Below are 20960 nucleotides of genomic sequence, written 5' to 3' on the forward strand. Positions count from 1 at the left end.
ACTCGAGTGTATGTTCAACCTCTTAATATGAGTCAAAATGAGAGTGTATGTTCATCCTGCACTTAAAATGTATTTACTCCATTTTGTACTTAGACAGCAGCCAGCTAGAGTCAAACTAATTAACGCGTTTGCCTTAATTGTTGTGTGCTTGACCACGTTCCTTCAGGTCCTTCAGCTAATGACAGTCACCGGCAGGTTGGTAGTGATTTGATCGCATGTCTGATAGCGAGCCACACTAAAGCACAGCGGACACGGTCCATTGCATAATTAGATAGTTATTCCAATTTTTTGGAAGACGCTGATCCGCTGAAATGAAGAATAATGTCAAATCTGTTATTGAAGTTAAAATGTTTGAAAAGATTAATTGATGAGTCAAGTCACAGAATTTTCTATCCGTCGAGTCATCTTTTCAGTCAGTTGTAAAGCAACTGTAGAGTGTACGGCTTTGCCAGCAGCTGTGAGGCTGCACTTAGGCACAGCAGTGCTTTGAGATTTATGCCAGTGTCTGCTACGCCAACATGCTCACAACGGCAATGCTAACATGCAGCAGGTTGGATAAAGGTGCTTTTTAAATGCAGTCCATTTAATTAGCACTAAACACAAAGTACAGATGGGAATGTCCTTAGTTTTGCAGGTACGGAGGACTGACCGACAGACCAGCATTGTGATTCATAGAGCCACGCCGCTAGCATGGCTAAGAATGCTAAAAACATTCTCTGGTTCCAGCTGCTCAGATATGCTTTTCTTGTTTATTATCACTGATCATTGAATATCTTTAGGATTTGGACCATTGCAATTTTTGGGAACTTGCATGTAGCATGTTCTATAATATAATCACCAGAATAATTGTACAGTAATAAAAAAAATAATGCGGTTGCTTCCTTAAATGCATGGTAAGCTTTTATTTGTACATATGCTTCATCCATAGGATGACAGTGCCTTGAGGTATTCTAAAGCTTTTAATATCTGTATTCTCCACCACCCACCCATCAATGAATCATCTCAGGCAGTCTCTCTCTTGTCCGTATGTCACTTCACTTCATTTATTTGCTCTGTTTCAGAGGGCTGTGTATTGCTGTCTGTCTGTCTGTCTGTGTGTCTGCTCACTTTAAGCGCTTGCTCTGGCTTTGTTTTGTCTGCGACAAGTCATATCACTGAGCATGCCTCTTGCCAATACTCATACCTAGCACGAGTGATACAAGAACGCTGGCATCAATTAGGCAAAACACGACGAGAGCGGGGCAGCACATCAATATTTATTTCATCTGCATATAAACGAGATTGGGTTTTAGGGAGCCATTTGCTGATGAACCTCTCCCTCTCCAGAGCTCTCTGCAGACGCCACTCTTTTGATGACAGGGAAGGGTGGGGGTGAGACAGGGGGAGAGAAAAGAGCCGAGGTAAAATAAAATTCAGGGAGGAGGACATTTCGAAGGCTGAAATTGTTTGTTCACAGTGAGGCGGCTCAATTTGTTATCTGGCAGCTTAGGCTTCATTTCATTTGTAACTGAGGCTGACACACTGCTCCATCTGTAAACCTTCCTGAAGAAGAGACTAATTCAAAGAGGTCAGAGGTCAATTCCTGGCAGCTCACTGGCCCAGACACTGGAAGCAATATCACTGGGGTTTGACATTGATGCTGATGAACTGCGGAGCAAGAAGTCACGTCTGCGCAGGACTCTGAGCTGGAGACTAAATCGCATGTCATGCTGCGTGTTCCCACTTGGCCTCGGGGCGACGGGACCGGGCTGCAGCCACAGCCAGCGTCGGGTGTCTCCGCAAGACTGCATGAATTTGTGCCCCGGCCTGAGACTGCAAGAGGAAGGGGAAAAAGTTCAGAGAGAGATGTCAGTAAACCAGCTGAATGAGCTGTCTGTGGAAGTTTGAGTCCTCTGCAGCCTTCAGCTACTTGGACTATGTGAACCAGCATGCAACAGTGATGGGACATGACGGGTGGAATTTCCCCTTGTGGTGCATGTAAAAGAACAGAAAAACTGAACTTGTACTACAAAAACATGTGCTGCAACCAATTATTATTTACATTCATAATTATTGTTGATTAAATTACAGAGTTTGTTTTGGGAAGTATTGTCAACATTTAAAATGAATTGTCCTAGTTCACATCCAAAATGAACATGAGTTTACTCTCAGCGCCTCCCGCAGCAAATAAAGACCATTTCACCAACATCAGAAGAAATTAATACATTTTTTATTAAAGATTAAGCTTCAGGGAGAGCAAGTCGCTATATAACACGAAGGCCACATATTTAATGAAATAACTCGTATTGAAGTCTGCCTGATTCAGCTCAGCGGGTCACTATTAGTCAATGAACAGATCACACCGTACGTTTGCTTTAAAAAGCTGATGAGTTTTTTTGGGTAAAGTTCAACCTAAATACTTTTCACTTTCGGACGACTTATGGGATTTGATCTTCAAGCTGGTAAACTCAACATCCCTCTGTGCACTTGACTGTCACAGGGCCCATGTGTCCAAAGCCAAACTATCTCGTATGTATCCAGATGTGAACCCCTGTTGTGACCAATTTAAAAGGGTAGAGGCGTCCCTTATCCACTTATGTTCTGGACGAGTCCTAGTCTGGAAAAATACTGGAGGGACATTTTCCAAACCCTATCTGTAATCCTCAATTTAAAGAACCCAACCCTCTGGTCACCCTTTTTGGCACCACTGGAAAGGTAGACGCGCTTGACTCCAATCAACTGTCTGCCTTTCTTTTGGCCAAACAGCTGCTAAGATAGAGAGATTCTGCCCTGTCCACCGACGCTCAGTGGCTGAGGGACATTATGTCCTGTCTAAGCCTTGTAAAGATCTGTTACTCAGTTTGTAACTTAAACAAAAAGTTCAAAAAAAAAAAACCGTTGAGTCAAGCTAAAGACTTATGTATTTCTTCACTCTCATTTTGTCTTTGGTCATTCTGTTGATTTCTGTCAGTAATACAGTCCGTATAAGTTTTCTTAACCCCCCATTCTTTTATTTATCTATTTATTTATTCAGTTTTTTTCTTTAGACTGTATGAAATATGTACGTTGTTGTACGTTGGCTTAATTCTTCAACACAGGAGGTTGCCGCTTGATTTTTTTTCCTTTCTTTCAAAATATAAAACGGAAAAAAGGAAAGAAATTCCTGCAGGTCAAACAACAGAGTGTAGGTTTGATAATCAGCTGGACACGTTTTACCCAACAGAGTCGGCATCGCCTCAAATTTGTTTGTTTTTTAATTCTGTGACATGTGGAGCAGTTGATTCATCATATACTTATCATTTACTTGATCTTCTCCATGTTTTTGCTGTACTGCCAAAGCATTAATTTAGCCTTCACCATGCCTCCGCTGCTGGGGAGCATCTCACCATTTTAAAAACCACCAGGTTATATTGTTCAGGATCAAATGAGCTTGAGAACACGGACAACATCCAGGTCTCAAACCAGAGAGCTTTTGAAAGCAGCCCTATAGAGAGGCCCTTTCTCATCTGCTCTTGAAGTCATGAAAGCCTTTATGCCGAGTGCTGTTTGTCCAAAAAAGCACTCTCCCTCAAGAACAAAATCAAGCACTTTGGGGAGACCTGGACAGTAAATGGGCAGTATAGATCAGTGTTGGAAAAACACAGTGTTTCTCTTTTCATCAGCTGCTCTGCTGTAGCACTTCAAACGGAGGTCACTTTTTCTGTGCCGGCCCTTCAGTGGAACTGAGATTGGCCTCAAGTTTATGGGATAAGAAATTTCTCTTGCTTTTGTGTTCCCTACATTGACACACTTAGCGGTGTTCAGTCTTTTCGCCCTTACCTCCAGACGAGTGCGTGGCGCTGACTGCTGCTGAGATTGTAATTAACCTCTTCTCACGCGCAGAAAAATCGATGAGATGCTTTGCGCAGCCATTACTGGCAAAAAAGACTGGCCTGTTTAAATGTTGATTTTCTGAAGTCACTCTTGCTCTGTTTGAGGGCTTTACAGGTCAGTGTTTCCCACAGATTAGAAAGCAATTTGTGGCGCGGGGGGGGGGCTCATATTTTTTCTCTAGACTGTATAAAATATGTACGTTGTCATGAAGGGTGAACTTAGCTATGAAGACCATCACCGTTTTTTTTTGTACCAGGCTGTAAACGTGTTTGTTTCTGCTGTAAAGCTGAGCATTTTAACATAACATAACTTTTCTACTCACTTGTTTGTTGCATATTTTGAATATGCTCTTAAAAAACAAACGAGGGAAGCCAAATCAACATGATTTTGAAACGGCTGCTTTCCTATAAATCAGGATATTGCTGCTTCTATCTGCATTTCTCTGTTCTGACTGACTGGCCCAAGAAATAACAGACAGATGATAAAAATGCCAAATGGCATTAATGTAAATAACATAAATGTCAGTTGGGAAGCAGCAGTGAAATGCCAGGATTTACGGATATGACGACAGGTCAACAACAACCATGTAAGAAAGAAGCTCTAAGTAAAGACATAAGGGGATTGTTTGCGGGAGGAAACTTGGGGAAAAAAAAAAAAAACCTTTGAAATTCCCAGTCTGTGAGAGAAGATAATTAGCAGTAAGTCTGCTCTCCTTTTTGGACTGAGAGCATAGTTGGACCATGGCTTTGAGTTATGTACTGCAGCTTTTTTTGCAGCCTTTTATCTGTGCCAGGACCAGTGCTTTGAATCCAGTGCAGACAGCCATGGGCAGCCTGTGATTCCGATGTTTCCAGGGGGGAGTGACATGGGAGAATTTGCGATGGTTGACCGGTTGCACTGTTGTGGCTGAGCTGAGAGGGCTGACCTGGAAGAGCCTGTAGTAGCTTTACTCACATGGGTACATGCAGGCAAAAGCCAATAGTGTACAGTGACCAATGTGTGTGAGTCTGATCAGAGTCCAAGGGGAAACTAGTACGGCTGGGTATCGTTCAAAACCTTTTGACACCGGTACCGTTACCGTGACTTCAATACAGGTTCCTAAACGACTTTTTTCGATCCCAGTTTTATAAAACAAAAATAAATTACAATATTACGGCACAATTTTTTTAAATTCATTTTGCAGCTCCTACTACGTGAGCCCCGTCTCTGTGTAACGTAGAGTTTTTCCTGCGTGTCTCTGTGACGTGTAGCGTTATTTGCACTGGCTGCAGAACATCTGCGGATCCGCTCCGGAACGGCGGTGGAGTCATTAGGTTTCCATTAAAGTCAACGTGCGTATTTTCACTGACTGCAGAACGGCTGCGTCCTGACTGCGTCCCGGCTCCGGCGATCCGCAGCCCTCCGGAGCAGATACGCAGAGCTTCTATTTTTGCCGGACGCCGGAGAGTTCCGCAGCAATTCCGCACAGGGCAGATAGTGCGGGACAGGAAGTCGAGCACAGAAGCAAATTAAACATCCGGTTAATTTTCAAAATAAAATACACCGTGGTCGCGGCGGATCATATTTCCCTGCACTACACCTTGACAACACAGCACAGAGTTGTTTCCCCTCTACTCCTCTGGATGGAAACAAACTGGTTTTGTGGTTCTATTCTACGTGAATTCGCGAGATCTCGTGGGTCCTCGTGACTACAGCCGTCAGTCGTGGCCGCAGCCGTGCCGCAACAAATCCGGACCTAGTGGGTATTGAAGGATGGCGGAGCACGCAGCCGACACGCAGCGGGGCCGATCCACACCCGTTCCGCAGTTGGTGGAATTTCGGGGTTAGACAGACATTATTAGATCTTGGTAGAAGCATGCTGCGTGCTTATTGGCTCACTGACTCTGATGAGATTTACTCCTTAGGTATTGAAATAGGGTAATGAATGAGGAGGCATTTTTCGATACTGGATACTTGAGAGGCAAGTCGGTCAGTGCCTAAAAAGTATTGAACTCGGTACCCGGCCCTAGAAACTAGTAGTCCTAAAAGAAGACAATGGGTGTTGATGGCGCAGTGGATATGACACATGCAGTGTCTTTCGCGGTGTGTATATTACGCCAGTTGATATCGCAATGACGATATAAAAACGATATATTGTGCAGCCCTAATGAAGTATACATCTGAGGAAGTCATGTAAATTGCGGCTTTTCTGGAGCATTAACGCATGTTAAATGTACAAAATGTAATCTTCCGCCACTAAGGGACTCTCAATCAAAGCAATAACAAAAGGAGTTTGGTGACGGGTAGGTGGTGATGGCGCAGTGGATATGATGCGTGCCTTTAGCGTGGGAGATCTGGGTTCGATTCCCACTGCGATACATCAACCAATGTGTCCCTGAGCAAGACACTTAACCCCTAGTTGCTCCAGAAGCGTGCATGATATGTCCTCTGACATATATAGCAATTGTAAGTTGCTTTGGATAAAAGCGTCAGCTAAATGACATGTCATGCAATGTAAAAGGTAGTCACACTGGAAACAGGCAGATTAAAAGAATTTAATGATACATAGGATTCCATCTATGCTTACATCACCTGGTTTATTTGAATTTATTTGAAGCCCACTCTTGAATCAACTTGCTGCATTTTGAGTTGATCAACAGAAAATTAACTATTAGAAATTATCATCAACTGTTTTTTAGTTTTCAAAGGAAAAACATAGTGTTTTCTGGCTCTTCAGCTGCTAACACCTTCACTATGTCAACCAGGTCAATGCTAACTTTGTTTGTCTGCTGAAAAACAGCACTGATGAGAGTAAATCAAAACGGTACATTTGTAGGCAGGAAACCAAAATAATGAGCTGAAAGATGCTAAAAAAGTTACATAGAGCTTAGGTGAACTGAAGAGTCGAGTGATGCATCTCTGTGACTTCATCACAACGAGCGACTCCTTCCATGTCATTTCACCCATTGTTCTTATATAAAAAAAAAAATGGTGCAGCTTTAAGTTTTTGCAGCCACAAATAATCACTACACAACAAATGGTGAGCAACATGGCTTCATTCCTATGTAAATGTGAAGCAGTTGATTTGCATGATGCATCTTCAAACTATGCAGATGACCTTTTACTTAGGACTATGTCCCAGATACTGGGTGCTTAATAATGCACTGTAGGCATTCAGGCTTCTGAACACATTTCCCTCCCAAAACGTCCTCCGCACAGCAAAATGCAGCACTGCTTGGTGAGTGGTCCCTGTACAACAGTGGAGAGCTTTAGGATTCATGTTGAAGATCCTGTTGAGATCTGACCTGACAAGGGTCCCTCTTGGAGTTTGATTACTTCAGATGATCTACACACAATGCAGCTTCTAGTCCACACACTTAACTCTAAATGTTCTTACCCAGAGGGTGCAGGCTTGTGGTGTGTGTGTGTACTGCTTCTGTTTGTGTGTTTGTCTGTGAACTCTCTGGTGCATCTCCATTCTCTTGCAATGTATTGGTTTATCCATAAAAGTCATTCTGCTAGGGGATGTTAACTTAGAAACAGTTCTCCGCTCTGCTCAGTAAGCTGTGATCTGGAGTCAGACTGCCAAATGCAATTGGCCGAAAAAGCCTTTGAAGTGTGCCGTGATTGGCTGTGTGCGGCGGCTATTTTGACAGTGCAGGTTGTGATGAGCAGGCAGTTGTTGAAGCAACAGTAACTCTGTAGGTCACACTGGGCTAGCTTTCCATAAATCTGAGATGTGTGTGTGTGTGTGTGTGTGTGTGTGTGTGTGTGTGTGTGTGAAAGAACTAGTAAATCACTCACAAACCTGTGTGTGTGTGTGTGTGTGAAGTGAGAATGACTTGATGGATTACTTTCAGCTCTTACGATTTCAGTGTGTGTGTGTTTGTGTGTGAAATCAGGCCAACATCTCTCTGTACATGCCTTCTGCAGTGTCCCCTCTTTAAAATTAAATTTCAAACAAATATTTCATCGACATTTCCCCTCTGAGCCTCACATCGTGACAGTTCATTAAAACATAATTGAAAAGGAATATTCAACAGCTCACTTTGCACATGCACCACTTTACCCCATTACACTTGCTAAAGAAACATTTACATAGAATATCATCTCAGCTTTGCTTGCTCTCAGGAAGCAACATGAGTGGCTTACGCGGCTGCTGTACCATTCCCATAATTCATCTCTGCCTGCGCAAATAAACATAGCAGGGAATATGGGATATGCAAAGTGTGATTCAGCAGCAACATTTTAATCTTTCTTCGATCAGCTTCTATTACCAGCGCTGCCAAGCTCAGCAGACCGGAGCGCTCCTGGGCTCTGATTGGGTTAGTTCAATTAAATTGGCCCCAGCGAGGTGTAATGAGAGCTGTGCTGTAACAGTGACAATGCGTAGGAGTAAGCCTGGTGGCGGACATTATGGCTCGGCTATTAGCTAGCAACCCATTGATTTAAATAAGCCCCGTTTTCCTGCAACAGTGTTGGAGTTGCCCTAACTCAGCCATCACTCAGTTCAACTGGACTTTTGACATCAATGGTCAAGCTTCAGTGAGATGGTAATGTACTGCACCATAAACGAGGCCATTTGTTTGGTTCTTGTTGAGAAATAAAGTCTGCAAGGTTTAAGTAATTCACAATATTTTGTGGAGATATTGTGTGTGAGATACTGTATATCCTCCTTTTTTTTCCTCCTGTCTAGGTCTGAACGATTAATTGTTGTCAAATGAAAATCACAATTTTGAAAAGGTGCCATTTTCTTTCACAACAACCACATTTTTGATTACGTAATCTTTACATTGGTGAAGGATTCCAGTGTATCACAACTTGGGTCTTATTTTCATTTTTCATGATTCCTATAAATTATGATAATACTGAACTCACAAGAGTAAGTAAGAGATCTGGGAAAGAAACTAGGGATCAGTTGATCAGACAGGAAAAGTGTAGGCGCAAACAACTACAGTGAGTAGGGTAGGTCAAAGTTGAACCTAACCGAGCTCTGTGTAAAACATTTCTGATTGCTTGTGTCGTTTGCCTGTCTGACTTTTGTTTTTTTTTATCTCGTTATATCCGAGAAAAATGATGTCCAAACTACAAACATAATAAGTTGTAATAAACCAGAATCATTTTTTATGCTGTGAAAGGTCAAAGTGTGTGTTGGCCAAATGACAAAACACACTCTTGATTGGCTGTTGCCCAGTTAATATGTTCTCTGCATGTCAGTGTCTGTACTATTAATTCTTGGCAGAAAATGGTTTCCACCTAGAAAGAAATGCCACACTGTGTTATTTTCTATATTATTTAATTTTCCAAGGGAAGACAAGCTAAGTTGACTTTTTCCTTAACTAATGCATCATTTACCCATATGCATATGCAAACAAGTGATTTAGCTTGTCACAACCAATCGTTTTCACTGCCACATAGACCACCATTACTAGCCTTAATATATATATTGTATATAAATTGAATCACGATTGCAATATTGGTCAGACAAATTTGAATTAAATATCCTCCTTACATTGTCAAAAGCCCTTCTCCTCTCCTCATCTCCTTTATGGATTTTGACATATCTCAGTCGAGCTAAACGACTCTATCATGGGACATCGCTGATTACTGGATGCAGACTCTGCCTTTTAAACAAAAGCCCAATTAAGAAACAAAATATTGATCTTTGCTGGTCCCTTCCCTTCCAGCTCTGTGCTTCTCTCTCGGGGGAGAAACCTCTAGCCGACCATGTCTTCTTCTCTTTGTCTAGTTTATTTCTATGTCTCTTGTTTTTCGCAGTTGTATTCTCTCCCCTCCCGTCTTCTCAGCACTAATTATCACTTCTGTAGGCTCCAGAAGTTCAGCGCAGGGATTTATCAGGAGCTTTATAGTTATTAATACAAATATAGCAAACTCCTATATATATGCTGAGGGTGTTATGGTTAAAGGGGTTTGAAATCTCTGTGTGGTGTCTTTGTTCTAAGGAAATAAACATGCCAAGATATACAAAACGGGAGTACATAATTTATCATGACTTTATGTGAGATTTGCTTTACTGGGTCTTCACTGTGATAGAAGTAATATTGTTGTCACGGCAACCACACTGGTTAAGCACTGAGTTTGTCCGCTTGGCCTTTTTGCCACTCTGTCCACTTCATATGCCTGAAAGCCTCAGTCTCTCAGTGGGGATGAAACTGTCGCAGCGTTGCCGGCAAATGACATGTTTTTGAGGTGACAATTTGACAGGAGATGGATGCACGTCATGTTAAGCGAAGGTTAACATTTTCTTCCTGACTGAGCTACTGGCACAGTGACATTAGCATGTTGAGTCTGGTTGCACTCTTCCACCAGTCGACCAAGGTGAAGCTATTTCACACTCTCTTGGACTTCAAAGCTGTTATATGGGAGCAGCTTCGATGTGCTCGCTCTGTTGAAAATGTCTTCCTGCTTTTGATTCCCCACTGTGCACACCTAGGGCAGTCGGCTTCTCCCTTTTGAAATCATCTTATCTTTATCAACCTTCTCATTCCTCTTTAACTCGCCCTCTTCTTTAGCATCTTACCCTCTGCTCTTCTCAGTGCCCAGTCACAACAGAAACTCATTTGCACATCTTCCAAAAAAAAAGGTGCTAGACATTTGGTGACATAGTGGCTACTTGTTGATTGTGACTAGTTTGGATTTTTGGTAAAATAGATAGGATGAGGAATGCTCTATTGCAATTGCTTCTAGTTTGGCAAAGAAGGGTTTAATAAAACTGGATTGTGCCACACAACTAATATGCTAGCTTGTTAGAACTGTCAAGATGGTTTGCAATTGGTCAATGGTCTGAATTTGCGTGTCAAAGTTAACTAAACTGTGAAGACATTGTGCAAATGTACTTTGCCTTCGCTGGTAATGTTTTAAAACCTTTATGTATTTGCTGTAATAAATGTTGCCTAAACTGAACCCTCGAGTCCTAGCCTGGCAACCAGACCAGTCTGCGAGCTCATGTTTTATTATTTCTGGCAGGTACTCCTGTTCAGACAGACTCACAGCCAATTAGACCATGGCCAGCCCAATCACAACTATTTATCTCATATGGGGCGGGTTTCAGATGATGACAACTTGCAGAGCCTTTGCGCTTTATGCAAAGTAAGTGATGACGTCATTTTTGGCTCACGCACCCTCGCGGCGGTGACACTACAGCGAGCACAAACCTAGCTGGGTAAAGAGGAGCGCTGTAGCATCCAGAGGCATTTTGGTCTACAGTCATTAATAATGCCCCTTGGAAATCGAAAATGACCTGAGAGGTTGCAGACTAACTAGCATTTGCGATTTGGTCTGGCGATGTCAGGCTACTCGAGTCCTGGATACAAGTGGAACAGCAAACTTAATCAGCAGACCCTTGGGAAATAGGTGCTTAGTGGCGTAGGGACACCTCACAGTGCTAGTGGGTGAGCTAGCCAGCCGGGAACATGCTGGCAAAAGCCTGTCACAATAGTTATCTTGCTGTCACTAAACAAGCTAGCTAGATTGGTCTCCTTGAAGCTACATCCCACTACTGTGTCTGACGCCCATTGTATTTGACGAGCAGCCGGCTAGTGCCAGATATACATTGTATTTGATGGCAGGACCTTGATAAAAAAAAAAAAAAATCTGTTTTGTCAATCTAAACCCATTCCCATCGGCTGTATGGGAAAACAAAGCCCTTTGAAATGAATGAATAGATTACCCGATTTGAAGATTATTCTGTTTCTTCCACAACTATAGAAAAGGAAAACATGGAGAAGGGAGCCAAAAAAGCCTGAAATAGGAGAATGTGGAGAAGGAAAAGCAAAAAGGACTAAAAGGGAGGAGAGAGAAGAGACAAGTCAGGTGAATATCATTACACAGCCGTATTCAAATAGTGACTGGAGTTTAATTCCATTTGATGCATTATTGGCTGGCCATGCAGCAGTAGAAAGTAAGGCAGTTACAGTAAAAGCTTGGAAAGGTGGCATGATCCAGTTTTAAGTGATTAGGGGCAGATCCAGGAATCGAGACAACAGTTAGTTAATGGGGACAAAATGAAAAGCACTAAAAACTCAACATGGTGAATTAGCTAATTACCTAAATAACTGTAACTCTAACTAAAGAGGTGTTAATTGCCCCATGCTATTTTTCAATCACATTTTATCATCTTCTTTTCCTGGTTCGGGTGTTGTTAGGGTTTGTTAGGGTGTTTCATTTATTGTTTTTAACAGGTCATTTGGCAATTTTTTTATTTACAGTTGAGAGGAGTGTTGAACAGTGCAGTAGACACCTGTATATTTGGCAGAATCTTTCACCATAAAAGTTGGTAGAAACGTTATAGGCCTATGCTTTGCACTGTAAATCACAGGAGTACCCATATGAATACAGTTCAGGAAGAAATGCGATCTTGATTAAGTTTTCTTGAAGCAGGTCGGTCTGCTACCCTGGTGGTAGTGACCCCTTAGAATATGATGTACCTGGGGTGGCCTCTAGCTCACCCAGTCAGAACGTGCACCCCATGTAGGCTGAGTCCTTTGCAGTAGCCTGGGTTCAAATCCGACCTGCGGCCCTTTGCTACGTGTCATCCCCTCTCTTTCTCTCTGGGGAAAAGCCACAAAAAATGATCTTAAAAAAAAGAAAGAATATGATGTACCTATTTCCAAAGTAGTTACTAGCTTTTATATTAGAAAATGGCTGCAAGCCCCAGGCCACAGGGCTTTTTGATTTTCCCATATTCAGTTTAATAGAGGAATTTAAATGTGCAAAGGTAAAGTCAGGATATATAGTGAAACCCAAGGGAAGCAGTTTAAGAGTCAAAGGTAGCACTTACACATAAGGTTATGTCGACAACAGTGGGGAACAGAAAAATGGCTGTAGAGGAGACTCGGACAAGAATAGGCAGCGAGATGTGCAAAGACCGTCTCTGAGCAGCATTCTTGTAAGTGGCAACCTTAAATTCACTTTCCATTTTCCCCAAAGCTTGCCCCATGTGCTGTTTTTGTTCAGGCATAGCTTCTCTTCGAGGTGTAAAACAAGGGTGGTATTCCTGGAGACATAACCGGGTGCTGAAGTATTTAGCAGCAGCAGCCAGTGGCGTTTTTGTTAAATCTGCCACTCAGACCAGTGTTGGCATCCAAATTTAGCTCTCTGCTTGGTCAAAGGTAGGATTCAGAGGTTTAAATGTAGCTCAGGACAGAGACAGAGAGTGGTGTCACCTGTTACGTGATGGTTCAGTTGATTTATAATGGCACAGCCTGATGTCCGCTGTAGAGGACAATGACGAGTCAAGACCTCATTTAACATTCGAATACGGCTTCTGTGGGAATCCTCACCCAACCTTTGGCCCATTTCACAGAACTATATTGAGCTTAAATATACTACAGCTTTCCTATGGGCCATTTCACACACATACAGGCTTATGTGGTGAAATCCAAATCCAGTATTAGGATTGCTACTCAGTGCTACTGTCTTTCCTACCACATGCCGACTCCAGTTGTGGGCATTCGCTCATTAACGCCTCAGTACGTGGATTGTAAGTGTTTGTCCAGTTCTGGGGTTGAATGCAAATCACAGCTGGTGCTCGCCCAATAGCGTACATGCATGAAGATTAGTTTGCTCAGTGGAGGTAGACCACCTTGTGTGATCATCTGCTTTTATACAAACTGCAGGTTCAAATAAAGTTCAGCCAACTTTTTGGATCACCAGCGTTATACCAGCAATACACCAAATACAGATGTCGGTACATTAAACTTCATGACTGTGTCCTTATAGTCCAATCCACCCTCATGTTCACCTGTTTCAGATCAGGGTACAGAAAACAAGATTTTGTGCAAATAACCGCAAAAAAGTTTGATTGGATTTCCTTTCCAAATAGCAAATCTGGACACAGATCACATATTGATGGCTATAAATGGAGCCATATGTGTTTTGAATGCTAGGCAGGTTCAGAAATGTGAGGTAACCGTCTGCTCTCCCAAGCTGTTCCCTATCAATCTACTGCTTAGCGTGGCCACTGAAAGCCACGGAGGCACATGAAGGACATATTCCATTTCCTGCTCCATCATCACTCTCTGTGTCCCAGGCTTAAATGGACCAGGCCTCCCCCACCAGGAAACAGATTCTGCACATCAGAAAAACACACATTCAGGCAGCTGGTGGGTTGAGTGAATTTCCATGACAATGGGGTGAACTGGGGATGGTCAGCATAAAGCAACGGTACGCTACGTAATCACCTGTGGGACTTAGAGGACTGGAGAGACTGTGTTTTTCAGGCTGGTGTCTTGTAATTCCAGAAATAATTGTCATTGTAATTTCTCAAAAGGCAAATTATGTATTTTTTTCTGTGTAAAGATTTCACGGCACAACTAGAAACGTGCTGTAGTCCAAGAATGTTTGTAAAAACGGGTGTATACATACTGTATGCTTTCATCTCTGATGACTTAGGTTTGATTTGAAAATGCCGAGCTTACTTGGGCTTTTCCTTCCAAAGTCCTTTTAAATCCTTTAAAGTCCTTAAAAAAGGAGCTTTAACAGTGGTATTGTCTTTTAACAAAACACGTTTCATCCGTTGAAACTACCTAAATGTAACCTTTAATTTGTCTTGCCTAAACCCAACTGTTGGCAAAAGAAAAGCCGAGTGTCAGTACATGCTATTGCCACATAAACCGAGTTGTTCTTTGTGGTGAAAGTGCTGAAATCCATAAACACCAAATGTCTTTCAGATGGGTTTACACCACACACAGAGTTGGCATCGTACATTTTCATTGAAGACTGTGTGTGTGTGTGGTGTGTGTGTGTGGTGAAACTTGCAAGGTTTTAAGCCCATTTTGATCTTTTAATTAGTCTGATTATCCAAACAGCTTTCTGCTGGCGCTCTCAGACTTATATGCACACATGCGCACTTCTGAGCTATATGAGCCTGCATGAATTTTGCTGCATTGGTTTCTGTTGGGGGCGGCTGTGGCTCAGTGGTAGTCGGGTCGCCTGCCAATCGGAAGGTTGGTAGTTCAATCCCAGTTCCATATCGAAGTGTCCTTGGGCAAGACTCTGAACCCCGAGTTGCCCCCGATGCTGTGCCATCGGAGTGTAAATGTGAGTGAGTATTTATCTGATGAGCAGGTGGCACCTTGTATGGCATCCTCGGCCACGGTGTGTGAATGGTGAAAGGTTCCTGTGTATGTAAAAGCGCTTTGAGTAGTCGTTAAGACTAGAAAAATGCAATATAAAAACAGTCCATTTACATTTATTTGATTGATTTTTTTAATTTTTTTTATTCAAGAACAATGAATGTTTTTATTTCTGATTTATGTTAATAATTTGACTCTGTTAAAGCTTTAGTGCATAACTTTTTTTACAATAATGAACGTCCGTTACATTCAAGCCATTGCCAAATGAGTTGCTACAAAGCTAATTAAGACTATCAGCTCCACAAAACACTCTCTGTATTTCTCAGCATGGCTGTGTTTAGAAATCGGTATCCAGCGACTTTCGCACTCAGAAACTCAAGTGAAGATAATGACCTCTTCTGAAGAGTCCATCCTGTTTTTTTTAATCCTCCGTGTCCTCCTTGGCTACTAGCAACTGCATGGGGGAGGGGTGGGGGGGTGAAGAGCGTTCACGGAAGGCTTGTGTTATGTGGATGCAACGACAGAATTGTTTTGTCATTACTTAGAATTCCTCATGGGGGCAACAGAAACTATGCACTATAGCTTTAATGTATATTCATCCAAACGTTAGCAAGGCTGTCCTCATTCTTCCACATACTGAAAAGAGCAAAATAGTCAAATTGATTTATTTTGCTCAATACAGGAAAATAAGATGCCTTTTGTGCGGAATCTAGAAATGGAAAAGTAATAATTGGCTACATTTAAAAAAAGAATAATAATAATAATAATAATTGATATTGACGTGACATTTTAGTCTCAGTAGAAATAGCAGCACAGGTGTTGTCGCAGTAACTTTAGTATTTGTGGCAGTGGCAGCAGCAGTAGTATTTGCAAACAAAAGTCAGTAACACATGCATAATTCACATTGATGAAATCAAATTAATAGACAGAACATAGGCCATTTCTGCTAAGAACTGCCATCTTTTTAAGTGAGTGCTGCTCCATCTCAGCTCTCCTCTGTGAGCTCCACCAGTTTGTGCCAGAGTAGGAGGCAGTAAACCACCTCTATACCCTGGAGGAACCAGATGCTCTCTTATTTTTTGACTCTCCACAGGCTGTTCTCTCCTTTCCCAGCCTCCCAGGTGAATTACATGACACCTGCTGAGCTTAGATGTTGGATTATCTTCCTCTACATAGGAACAATGATTCTCATCCACCCATCTGTTTAAGAAACAGTTATGCTAAAGTTATTCAATCTCCCTAAACTGCAAGGACTATTGTTTCATATTATGGGAATAATTGCATGGATAGTCCACACTAGGGTTGCACAATATATTGTTTTTCTATCGTCATCGCCATATCAGCTGGCGCAATAAACACATCAAAAAAGGCTGTGACATATGACAAAAGACACTAAGAGATTTTTTGTGTTCGTTGAAAGAAAATATGAGCAGAAAACTGCACTTCAGAATGTCATTCTTCTTCCAATTTTATATTCAATTCAATGTTCAATTTGAATGTTGAATGAATGTTGGAAATGATTTCCTTTCATTTGTTTTAAATTCAATTTGTTGTATTTTAGCAGAATACTGAAAGCAGCAGCAATGCAGAACTGAGTACACTTTAATATCTGTTTATTTATTTTATTTATTTATTTTTTATTAGTGAAAGCAGTGTAACAACAGTGACATACAAGGTAAATGACACATGCACAACGTACACAACGTTGTTGTCGCGTGTCCCCCAGAGACCGCGGATCGTGTCCCGGGTGTGTGACGTTTGCTTTCCCCGTTCATCTTTTCCTAAACCCAACCTCCGTGTAGACGGTTCCCATTTCGTGCTGGCCACCACGAAAAGAACGAGATAAACGTGTTCATGTACACAAATCAATATATTAAAAATGACGTGACAATTTCACGAACTGCCGTGAGACGGTGTTGTATTATCATTGTCAAATAAAATGTACATAATATGGTAAAGTATAATAACACATAGCAGTAATGACAGGGCATTGTTCAGTGGTGAGCGGCGAGGCCTGACCCAAATCCACGCGGCCCCCAGAGGTCCCCCACGCCCGCCAAGAGGACCAGAGGTGACAAGGCAGGGTAGCCCCACAACCAATATCTGTTTATTTATCGCAAGTAAAATCATTATTGCGATATTCAACGTTATCGCACATCGCATATTTTTCTCATATTGTGCAGCCCGAGTCCATACCTTTTTGGGGTTGTTGTCATGTTCTACTGATTTGGCTCATACACCAGCGAGTAGATTTTCTTGAGGCTCTGTCAATCCACAGCCTCTACAGTCTCCTTTTCTACCTCCAACCTCTCCCCCTGCACGCTCCCTCTGTCATTTACCTTTCCCCGTCGGCAGCGTCACATATCAGTGATGTCATGATATGCCAGAGCTGCAAGAACTGATGAGAAACCGCCTCGAGAGAAAAACCTCTGTTTAAACGACCTCCTTCACCCTCATGCACCTCACTGACACAGAACAGTGAAGCCGCTGCTATCATTGGATTCTCTTGCGCTGATGTATACACACACACACACACACACACACACACACACACAGACACAGACACAGACTCTATTTTTGGATACATGGCCAAATACTGTGCCATATTGAGTGAGAGCTGCAGTCACCAGTGTGTGTGTTCTAACTGCTCCTCAGTGCCAGTGGAAGGAAGCGCATTCTGACGTACTTAAGCTCAGCTCCTCTGAAGGTTGAAGTTGAATGAATCTGATTTATTTGGGTCCATTGACTAAAGAAAGCGTGCTCTCTGATGCTTGAAGATGCCGCGAAGATTTAGAAATGACACGTGAAGTTTAATATGGACAGATTTTTGACGTGGAAGAGACGAAAAAAAATGCTGATGCTCGTCGATCAAACGCGCAAGTTAAATCCAAGATTTGAAGAAGTCTGTCTTGCTCTCAAGTTCGTAGGAAAGTTTTTTTGTGTCTAAAAACTCAGTGTGCAAAAGTTTAAAGGTCCCATGGCATGACAATTTCACTTTGAGGTTTTTTAAACTGAGCCCTGGGTATCCTGCTCTGCCTTTGAGAAAATGAAAGCTCAGATGATAAGATTGCTCCTTATAAGGTCATGAGGAGGAAGGTTACCTCCTCTTTCTCTGCTTTGCTCACCCAGAGAAGTTGGCCCACCCATGAGAGAGAGACATCATGGCTTTCAAATGAGCAAAGTGGCAGTTGGTCAAGGCCACACCCCCACCCTCCACCTCAATAGCTACAGGCACAGAAATGGGACTGGCTCTAGTGGCTGTAATTCTGCACCAAGGCTGAATTACGGGAAAGAGACTTCAGATACAGTATTAGGGGACCACTAAGGCCTATATAAAAGAGACTTCAGATACAGTATTAGGGGACCACTAAGGCCTATATAAAAGAGACTTCAGATACAGTATTAGGGGACCACTAAGGCCTATATAAAAGAGACTTCAGATACAGTATTAGGGGACCACTAAGGCCTATATAAAAGAGACTTCAGATACAGTATTGGGGGACCACTAAGGCCGATATAAAAGAGACTTCAGATACAGTATTGGGGGACCACTAAGGCCGATATAAAAGAGACTTCAGATACAGTATTAGGGGACCACTAAGGCCGATATAAAAGAGACTTCAGATACAGTATTAGGGGACCACTAAGGCCGATATAAAAGCATCCAAAGAGCAGCATGTCATAGGACCTTTAACTTGCATTTTTTATTTGCACGACAGAAACTTGCATGATACGGGATGCATGTTATGTTCTTGATAATGTTATTTTAACAAAATCCAACTTTGCCCCATATTTTGATAAAAAAAATAATTTCCCCCCATTTGGGATGTGGACGGGTTTAGAGGGCTTTAATGTTTTTAGGCCTCTGGTTTGAGTCATTTATCAAGCAAAAATGACAAACATTTGCTGGTTCCAGCTTCTCCAGCATGTGAATTAGCTGCCTTCCTCTGTGAATGTGTGTGAATGAAAATAATGGTCTGCTGCAGCCCTGCTGTACATTAAACACAGACATCTTATTTATGTATAGATGTCAAAGTCTGCAACCTCTTTCATATTTTCTGTTTTTTTTTTTTTTTTTTTTTTTTTATGGCTTTGAAGCCTGATGTGACACCCATAAAATCTGACATTGTTCAGTTCCATCTCGATGTATTAGTCAAGCTGTGTTTGTGGTCTTGCAAAAGTGTGTACAGGTACATTAATATATCATCATCAAATTGAAAAGGAGAATTGGAGAGGTATATAAATGGAAAGAATGCATGACTAGAGTGGACAAAATTTCCAAAACAAGAGTCACCAGAAACCACTGATTCCTAATCCAAAAGTAACAGGCTAATTAAAAGGAATTCTGTTCTGGCTGAGACATAATGTTTAGTTTCACCATGTGGTTGTTGACAGTGGAAGAAGGTCAGATCCAGGCCATGTGGATGCTATAAGCCTGGGGGGGGGGAAGAGACGTGTGATGTATCAGGGGATGTCGTTTAATCTGAAAGAGGCATATAAAACAGATGTAGTGCCCCGTGCTGCAGATGGGGGGCATTGTAGAACCTGAGAATCTGGAGGGATCCAAGAGAAAAAAAAAGGGATCTCTGTGAGATTGGTCCCCACCGCCAGAGCCACGCTTCAATGGTCGCTCTCCCTCACTCGCAGCAACACACACTTCTCCCCTTGCTCTCCTCTTTCCCGCTCTCTCTCTCACACACTCTCTCTTTTCCTCGGTGTCTCTCAGTCACGCATTCTTCCGCGCTCTCCTGTTTCATCTCTCCACCGTGGAGTGCAGAGAGAGGTGATTCGTTTCCCGGGCCGGCTGGCAGCGGCTAGATTGGGGCAAACAGAGACAGAGTTTGGGACCTGAGGGACAGCACAGTACAGAGGGGGACTCCAGCGTGAAAGATCCAGCAAGCAAGATTTCCTCCAGCGGAGATTATTTGCATCACAAAACCTGTGGAAAGAGGACTCTGACACTATACTGGCTGCACAACCGCTGTCTGCACAAGAGGTGCCATTTAGAGTGTTAATGTGTGTGTGCGCGCGTCTGTGTGATTTTGAGTCTGCTCACCTTTTCAGTATGCCGATTCATTGGCTTGGCTTCTTTTCTCATGCAAATGTAGAAATTGGCTGGACGTGCTGCATCCACATCTTTGACAGAGACACAGACAGAGACGGTCTCTGTAATTCAGGTCTGCTAATTGTAAAGCAGCGCTCTATGAATTAGTTCCGCTCTGATGGATTAGTGCATGTTGGTTAGTGTGCGTGTGCGTGCGCGTGCGTGTGTTTCGAGATCACACGACAGAAGAACCAGAATGTGCTAAATAATAAATCTCCCCAATATGACAGAAAACTTTGAAACTAGGTTATTTTTTAATTAATGTGCGACTCATTATATTTCCTAGAATTTCATCCACCGTCTGTCTGAGCGCTTTTACAGTCGATTGCATGTGTATTAATGTTCGAATGCATCTGTCTGCACATGTGTGTGTGTTGTTGACATGTATGCTCTCCAGCATATCATGCTTGGACGTCACTGCCTCAGGATCACGGAGGAAAAAAAGAGAGGGGGGGCTAAATGCTATGTGGCACCGTGCCAAGTTACTGCTTTAAAGAGGATGTTGAAGGTTAGACCAATGTCTTTTCAGTCTGTGTACCCACTCAGTCTGCCTCTCTGCTTCTTTACTTATATGTAGAGGAGAAACAAGAATGACAAGTGTGTTGGTTAAAGCGGCACCATGAGGAATCCCTTAAGTAACGTCAGTCGTGCGCCCCCCCCCCATCCGTCCTGTTCTGCCTCCATTTATGTTATTATATGAGTGTGTGGCAGAGTAGACAGATGGAGTATTTTTTGGCAGGGGGGTGGACTTGATGCTTATTTTAGCTTGCTCCCCCTTTCTACTCCCCCATGGGATTTGCCCTTGCCTTCCATCTCTCATATCGTCCGTCCTGCTGAGCCAGCGAGATTTACTGGTTTAAAGTGGAAGTCCATTCCCAGTACTGGGACTGCTGAATGTGACAGACTGGAAAAGGGAGGGGTGGGGGGAC

At 42.5% G+C, this 20960-nt stretch overlaps 1 protein-coding gene across 1 annotated transcript in view; it reads left to right on the forward strand.

The window, feature by feature from the left end:
• The window catches only part of magi2a (membrane associated guanylate kinase, WW and PDZ domain containing 2a), a 230460-nt gene that overhangs the window by 48041 nt on the left and 161459 nt on the right, over nt 1–20960 (forward strand).

Source organism: Sander vitreus, chromosome 23 (assembly GCF_031162955.1).
Source record: "Sander vitreus isolate 19-12246 chromosome 23, sanVit1, whole genome shotgun sequence".
Lineage (NCBI taxonomy): Eukaryota > Metazoa > Chordata > Actinopteri > Perciformes > Percidae > Sander > Sander vitreus.